The sequence below is a fragment of the Perna viridis genome, chromosome 13 (assembly GCF_037379345.1).
Source record: "Perna viridis isolate PV_CMFRI_1.1 ecotype Kerala chromosome 13, ASM3737934v1, whole genome shotgun sequence".
NCBI classification, from domain to species: Eukaryota; Metazoa; Mollusca; class Bivalvia; order Mytilida; family Mytilidae; genus Perna; species Perna viridis.
In genome coordinates, this window is record NC_142457.1 from 9,984,509 (window position 1) to 9,993,581 (window position 9,073).

The 9,073-nt window shown below is 31.8% G+C and overlaps 1 long non-coding RNA gene across 1 annotated transcript; it reads right to left on the minus strand.

Moving 5' to 3' along the window:
* Positions 1 to 3,121: 3,121 nt before the first annotated feature.
* On the minus strand, positions 3,122 to 8,584 carry LOC148599511 (uncharacterized). Its single transcript, XR_015917776.1, has 3 exons — positions 8,006 to 8,584; positions 5,990 to 6,067; positions 3,122 to 4,080 (listed from the first exon to the last, which is right to left on the minus strand). It is a non-coding gene; the product is annotated as an uncharacterized LOC148599511 (long non-coding RNA).
* Between the last annotated feature and the right edge of the window lie 489 nt (positions 8,585 to 9,073).

Genomic DNA, 9,073 nt, shown 5'->3' on the forward strand with positions numbered 1-9,073 from the left:
TTACACCCTGATCTGCCACCTCCTCTAGATCTCCTATGACGATACCCTTTAACACTTTCCACTTTATTATTACATTTCTTTAGGACGCAAACGAAGGGAATAAGTACAAAAAAAAATAAAACAAGCTCCAAGCACGCTGGCAGCCACTGCAATAATTGTTGATGATAGTGCCTCCGTACATCCCCCGTTATTGAATACTCCTCTGTTAAGGATACATTATTATTGTTATTCAAAATACTTCTTATATGGATATCAAGAAAATGTATTAGTAAAGTAGCCCCTACTACATTAAAATTACCGAACTGATAAAATGGAGGCAATAGTCGAAAGGAATAGAAAAAAAATGAAAGTCTGAATAACAAATAGCAAGTTCGGGGTGAAATACAGGAAAACCAACCAAATGGTCCTTACGATGTACGTGCATTTGCTGTAAGAAAGGTCACATAATCCAACTCTGGTAAGAAATAAGTACATGCAATATGTTAATATCTTACAAGGACTTTACCGTTAATGTTGATACTATAAAGTGGTAACTAATTTGTAGGACGAGATGTTTTATTATCAATAGAGCTCTCTGTTGGTAAAATGTTATAAATTAGACTCTATATAATACTCTATATCTAGATAACTTTTGCTACAAATAGAGTAAAAGTCGTATTGTGTCATGCTAACTGGACATTTATGTACCATTTACTCGGTTTCTGCTAGATTATCACTTCCTAAGAAATGATCGACACGAATAGTCTTAAGTTATGCTCAAATGTATCTGTAAAATGGAATTTAATTATCTTAACATGTGTCAACTGAATGTGGGACATGGGATATTTAAATAGAAAAATATATACCTCCCACTACAATAGACAGAAGGAATAGATTAAGAAGTTAAAACTTACTTATATTCATCTTATATGCAACTTCATCTGTTTTCAGATATTTGTCTCTGGCTTCTTCATAGATATTTTGTATACAAGATGATGTGAGAATTTTTCCAGCTTCGGTACCAACTGAGGTGTAAATCTGAAACACAAAGGATTATCATTTAGTGTATTAAACTGTGTATATAGTAACCTGGAAGCCCGGTTAATATTTTCGTTTTACAAGTTTCTCTCAAATATAACCCCGGGTCACCAGTGACGTCTTCTGTCTTTTGATTGGCTGAGCGAATATGGCGTTATTTTGTTTACTTTTGCACGTCCTTATTTTCACATTCAAAGAAAAATACGTTTAAATATTTTTTCATATTACTTATATTATCTTTCGATATAAATGCACAATGAAATCTTTATTTGTCGAAGACGTGTAGAAATATTTTGTAATCGTATAAGAAAAACTGAAAATAATGTTATTTCTTATTTGCCTACGCATCTTTTGTGGCAGTCATTCTTAAACGTTACAGGCTTTTTTAAGCGCAATATATTTACCCTGTAAAAAGCGAGGTGAAGTTGTGCGTGCATTATGGACTGAATGCAATATTAGCTTCAAAATTATGACGTTATCAACTACAAAAATATTTCAAATGGGTCTGTAACTGTAAAACATCTTATTATTGCTTGAATATTCGGAAATTTGATCGCTCGTAGAGTATATTCATAGTATCCGCAAACAAAATATTTCAGTTTTACAACATTGTTTGGTCTGCATACACCCATTATAAACATATCATTTCTTTGTTCACGCAAAACTTTCCAATATCAATACAGTTAACATTTTACATATATCAATGGTTACCCTAAACATACCTGCCTGTCTGTTTCTGCGTAAAATATAATTACATCGCTGTCACAAAAACTTGGTCCAAGATTCCATCGTTTTCTAAGATTTTTTGCAAAACTCTCAGCGTTGGATTCTTTTGTCCAGCATTGTAAAATTGCATTGTGTATATATACCGATTTATCATGTCTATACCACAGTTAAACCTGCCTTTTATATGTACCAACAACTGGGGATATAACTATTTTTTAAAACAAATTCACTCAGATAATACAGTATCTTGTCTCAATGGTTTGTGTTAAACATTCCTGCCTTTGCGTCAAGGCATAATTATCACTAATTATATTTTGATGTAACTATTCGAGCAGAGCAAATAAAATCTAAAGCACAATGATACAATACGCAAACAACCTGTAGATTATTAACAAAAAGATCACAACCAAATTATCTAACTACTGTTTGACCACAAACAATGCTCCCAACAATATACTCGCTATACGGACAACCTATACTCTAGATCTTTATTTTCAGGTATCAGCTTCTGTAAGATTCAGGCGTCGGTTTCACAAAAATGTGGTAAGTTTGAAATTGATCGTAAATTATGACGTCATTACTTACGATCAGCGTTACACTTACGACTTTTTGTGAAATTGATGCCAGGCACTAGGTATGATATGTCATACCAATAGCTTTGATGTGTTAATTTGACTATTTGCCCCATCAGAATCAAGGAATAAAATATTTTTAATGTGACTATAAATGACTTATTTTCATTCATATAGACTGCAAATGAACATTTTATGGGCATCTAAATTCATCAATAACCTCCATTTTCTAACATTTTCATGCAAACGTTTTAAACATGTACAGTATTGCAGAAATCAAATAGTGGTCATTTCAAATAAAGAATAATTCTTTTAATAGTGTTATGTAATATTGGTGGATTCTGACATACATGTTTCAGATGTTTGCATATTTTGCCAGATGCTACCAAGGACTTGCACTTAAAACGGATAAAAAAAGCTTAAAGAGTTAATTGCATATCTGCAAACAAACATAAATGTATTGAACAGATTTGTGTAGTTTTGATTAGTATGAACAGTAAATTCTTGTTACAAATCACTTTTAATTATCTTTAGCAAAAAGAATTTACTATTTTCTTTCGGATTTCGTTTTTTTTTTATGCTCTCCTGGTTTTGTTACATATAACTTCATTTTTATGTGTAGTTTTTTTGTGTACATTATGTATATCAATCGCATTGGTTTCTTGTTATCGCTTGTAGCCATTTTTTTTTCATTATCTTCTGCTATAATGCTTTGACATTATTTTCCTGTATTCAGTTAAACGGATTGAAACTCGGTTTAGTATTTAGCGAAAGATAACACATATTCATAATAATAATATCCGTATAATCACCTATTAAAAAGCATCATCTAATAGAAATAGTCAATAAATAGCAAAAACTGAAATTTCGGCTATCTATTCCAATACGTCCGTTTTTTTGTTGTTTTTTGTTTTTGTTTTTGTTTTTGTTTTTTTAGGTTTTTGTTGGTTATGAGACGTAATGTTTCTGATACTGTGTCACGCAGAATGTGAAAAAATCAACATTTTATCCTTATAAAATTGTTGTTTATAAGAAATTCCCGCAGAATATTTTTTTTTATGAAATTGTGGTTTTATTTCTGTTGTTGAATAGTATACATGAACCACAGTCACTTACCGTTATGAAGGATGCTTGTGAAGTCTCTATTCATATAAACAAATGTAGTGGTTTGACAATTACGACTTCACGCTAGCTCTTCAAGTGATTTAGAAGAATAAACAAAGTTTCAAAAATACTTTTAAAATGTTTTGCATGTTTAGATATACTGGACTACAAAAAGAGGGTACATTTGTATTTCTTAATATATTTGAAAAACAATTGACAGTCAATATGTATAGTTTAGAATAGAATGATATTATATATAGCGAATTATGACCGAAAGATCTTTTTGAAAAAAAAAAACTCAAATTGACTGGTAAAGTTTTAATTGTTAATATTATCATTAGTATGTTAGTTACCGCTTTTGTTTCTTTTAGTGAAAAAAAAACCTACAGAATTCCATAGCATCCACTTTATCAAATTGTTTTTAACAGAATGTAAGGTTTCGTGCCTCACGAAACTTAACATATTTCGTGTCGAATGCTTCCCAATAATCAAAGTCTGAAAATAATAGCGGATGTACAAGTATTTTTTTTATTTTCTTACCCAAAACTAAAATCCATTTTGTTGATCAGGGCAACGCCAAAATATACTATGTTATCGACGTCATAATCGCACAATGATTTTGAGGATGTAAAATATTTAATTTTTAGGTCTATTTGATCCGCTGAAAGAAAAATAAAAAATCAATGAATAAATGTTTAAAACGACAGAAATCTTTATATATTCCAGACAAAAAACTACATCAAGGTTTCCTATATCACAAGCTAATGGAATAGAATAGTGATCAAGGTAACCAAGATTTTAGCTGAAATCAATCGAATGTAATCCAGGTGAAACACCAGACATGGAAAACAGACAAACACAATAACGAGCATTAAATACCTAGAATAATACATACAAAGTAACAAAACTTATTCAGCATGGGACAGGTGCACAGGTAGGGCAACCGTCCTCTGCTTTTCTAGAAACGCCTGCCGAATTGCTCATAAAAAGTAAGGTCCAGGGTAGACGAAGAGGAAATGAAATTAAGACACGTGGAACAAATCAGTTTTCATGGTGCAGATGTATACACCGTAACGATCCACGAGTTTATGATGACGACCATAAAACTTTTACAGTGATGACTGCAATCTTGTAGTTACATAAGCCTCTAAACATTCACAAAATTTTTCATCCGATACAAGGAACTCATTTTTAAATGCAGAAGTACTTGTAAACGATTAATGCAGGTATCTCCTACCCTATGTTTTATGGCAATATTCTTCATAAAGCACGGAAATGCAATACACGCCAAAAAGATGACTAAACCATTGAATGTTCTTTTTCGCAAGGAATTTAGTCACATGTATGATATTTTCGTCAAATCGTTAAAGATAACATTTAGCATAGAAACTTACACACTATATTTAAAAACAGTTTTTGGCATAACATTGGTTGTGTCCTTATTGTATGACTTGTGAGGTACTACGGGTATCACCTCCGCATGGGAAGATATGGGATTGATTTAACATACGATGAGGACTTAACTTTGGGTAGGTTTAAAATGATCTAGAGCTGGCATGTCAGTTAAATGCTAGTAGTCCTTTGTTTGTGCCTTTGTGTTACGTATAAGCAGTATCTTAGTTTCCTTTTAAACAAGAGACTCAGACGTTTTACATATTATTTTTAGATCTGCTCAGTTGCTTGTTTTTTTCACAGTGGCCAGATTTTAAAGTGGAGGGTTGTGATCACTCCAAAATACTTCAAACCCGCCGCATTTTTGCGCCTTTCCCAAGTTGGGATCTTCTGGATTCTGTCTGTCTTGTTCCGTTACTATTTTCAGTTTATTTATTTATATTTTTTTGCTTGAGTATATATGGGCATTGACTTTCCTGTACCTATGTATAATGTTTTTTTTTTTTTTTTTTGTTTTTGTTTATTTGTTTGTTTTTAGCAGCTGCAGCCTCCCCTTGTGGTATGAGTGTTTTCTATGCGTTCATTGATTGGCCTTTAGCTGAAATATTCCATGTTGGTAGGGTTGTTGTTACTTTGAGTATCAGTTATCATTTTTCATAATATTAAGCAAAATTTTGATTTTTTATGAAATAATGGTTAGAATGAAGTCGTTCTGACTATTGTGCTTTTGTGTTAGTGCGTAACCTTTCCCCTTTTTATACAGTGAAAGGTAATCAAGGTAACCAAGACTCGAAAAAATAAAACGAATATACAAAATAAGGAATACCAAATAACCAAAATAACACGTACAAAGAAACTAAAGTAAATGATCAACCAGGACTCTGAGCATGGACCAGGTTCATCGGTAGGGTAAGCGTAAAATATATAAATACATTTTGTCAATTGAAAATCGCCCCACATCAAGTGAAAACAATGAATTATTTCCATACGTTCATAATACATGTAGTTAGATTTACAGTTTAAAAGAATTTTTTTTCGATTTCGACCTGTAACAGTGTAAATTCTTTATGTTTTAGATTGTTTGGTTTAGTTTTATTAATTGTTTGTGTGTTTGTTTTTTGTTTGTTTTGCTTTTCTTTCTTCTTTTGGAATACACAAAATAATTGCTACTACTTTACCTTTCTGTGAACTTATTATTTTGCAAGGATCACAAACGAGAGATTGAGAACAATTCTGTCCACACAGTCCATCTTGGTCTGAAAGATGCGGAAGTTCATCAAAAGTCCAATCAACTTTACATATAGGGTCAGAACACTGCTGTCCATATACAATTATCATGCGATATCCGAGATTTAACACAAAAAACGTTATCCGTAACATTTGATGCCGATTGATTTGTCACGTATTATTTTTTAAGCGTATCAATGAATTAAAAGTGATGTTCTACATGTAGATAGCTCCCATTGCCTTTGGATACAAATTCAATTCATTTCCACTATCAAACAAGTATTGCGTTGATGAATAACGCATTACACAATGAGAGATTTTGTCATTTTCATGATTTGTCAAATCTTTTTTAAGGTATGAAGACGCACACAATGAGTATCCGGATTCGATATTTATCACAACATGCAATTACTTGTGTACTTTAATAAGTAGGGGAAATACAAACGAAAAGTTTTATAGTCCGTAACACAAGATGTTTATTCATCTTATTTCATCAAGTTTATTGCTATAAATATTTGTTAAGTAATGACAACTTGATGACATGAAATGAAATATTTTATTTTAGATTTCTTTGATAAACGCGTTAAAAATTAAACTTTGGAGTTACAAACACGAGTAAGATGTAAACATGTTCGATGATTCTTATTGTGAAGACAACAACAGTCGCAAATTGATTCACAAATGGTCTGATGCACATAACTGGCTTTTCTGAGTCTCAATTAAACATACAAACTGCCTCTCATCATTATTCTACTTCCTAATCAAAGAATTTCCTTTAAACTCACACCCTTATTTACAGTTTCAGTTTTAATCTTAAATAAGCTAATGTTCTTGATTCACTTTTCTCTCAGTTAAAGATTCTGTATGTGCTTTTTAAGATACTAAATATGTTATATAAACCGCAGAATTTACTCAGCATTTTCAAAATGTTCAATTCACTACATTGCATTTGTGACAAATGTAACGAATGATAAGATATAATTAATTTCCACAGCTGTACTCGAATCTAGATTTATACTTCGTTCTATAATGCTTTACGAACAGAAATAACCCGAAGAATTTTTGGACACGTTTTATGATGGTACTTGCTGTATCCAAGACAAGGCATAAATAACCAATAACAATTTTCTGTTAATAAAATAGTATAAACAATTAACAAATATTGTTGTATTCATAAACTCTTTGTCAATGTATAAAATAACAATTTGCGATTATTTAATCAATTGATAATAGATAGCAAGTGAAATGTGCTCGCCTTCCTTTCCTTTAAGGCAGCATTCATTCAACACCTGCGCATAGATTTTTCATATCACAACACACACGTCATACCAAAGCTTGCCGAAACAACGCGAGCATCTTGTATCGCCCTAGAATTCTTATAATTAGACTTCCAAACCGAGTTATTTGTACTCAAATCCAGATCTTTAAAGTTGCCAAACCTACAATTTTGTTTTCGATTGAACTTTTACTTTTTGCGAAAAATTGACCACCACCTCGACCTCTACTACCACAACCACCTCTCCCAACACCTCCATCTCCACAATCACCTCACTAAACACCTCCACCACCACCATCACCTCACCAAACACCCCCAGCATGACAACCACCTCTGCCAACCCTTACAATACCACAACAACCTTTCCCAACACCTCCACCCCGCCACAACCTCTCCGAACGCTTCCAGTTCCACCAATAACTATCTCTAGCAACATTCAACCACCATATAACCTCCCGAAAAATATTTTGCTAAGAAAATCACGACTTTGCACGATATGTAATAATGTGGAGTATTTATATAAAACGTAATTATATACAACATTTACACGGCCAACAAAATCAAATGGCCATCGAAACTGCACATAAACGGTGTATTTTTTGGAATAGTTTAATAATTTTTGTTTTTGTTTTTGTTTTGTTTTTTTTTTTTTTCACAAAAAAAAACAACCTGACTAACTTTGATAACTTACTTTCTATTCATCAATCATATATCTAATGCCTTTTCCTAATCGATTTGATTTTTAGATACTAATCTCTAGCATCTTCATATATATCCTCTGTTATACACGGTGATTTCAGAACCTTGTATACATCGCTACCATCAGAGCTGTAAATCTAAAAAGATAAACTCTTTCTAATCCTTACGTTATTTTATTTAAGTCATCGAAAGATTTCATACAAATCAGCATTCCAAAAACTATTATGTATTTCTCAATATTGTACATATTAATAGTCTGCAAATTTATAATTAAATTTACCATTTTGAGAGCAGGAAAAACCAATTCAATTACATGTATCAAGTAAGACAACATCATACAAATACAATGTCAAAGTATCAAGTATGTCATTTCGTATAAAACTATTGAAGCTCCATTGCTTGGAGATTTTTTACTCCTCTCCTTCATCTCATATCGACGGTTGGAGCCAGAATTTGATTTCTGAACCTACGTACATTTTAAACAGTACCAGTACTAACACTATTTTACATGTACTTGATTAATCCTTGACACAATCAAACATATTTCTTTTTTGTTCTTTGTAGAATTCCCCAAATTTTCTATTTCCATAAAAAGGGAAGGTAAAATCCTATTTGCAAGCTTCAAGCACGGTGCAATTATAGTGTATTTCAACAAAAAAATGTCGGAATGCTTCTCCTGGAACAATGCAGTATTAGCTTAAGTTTATATATATAAGCATACCTGACAACGGTGCTGTCACAATAAAATAATATAAATCTCTTCGAAAAAATATATTCTTTATAATTTTATTTAAAATTTTATGTTAATGCATTTACCTTTCAACTGGTTGAATGAGTGTTTATTTTTTATAACTAACATGATATACATGAGTGTAAACATTTTTATCACATCGATAAATCTATTACTAGAATGTGCATTACACAAATCATTTGAATAATACTTATCATTAATATTTTGCATGACTTTTTACGAAACTTAACCAGACGTGGGAAGAACGATATACGGGTAATATTTAGATTGGCGAATGAACTAGCCGAGTAACATGAAAAACAAAAACCA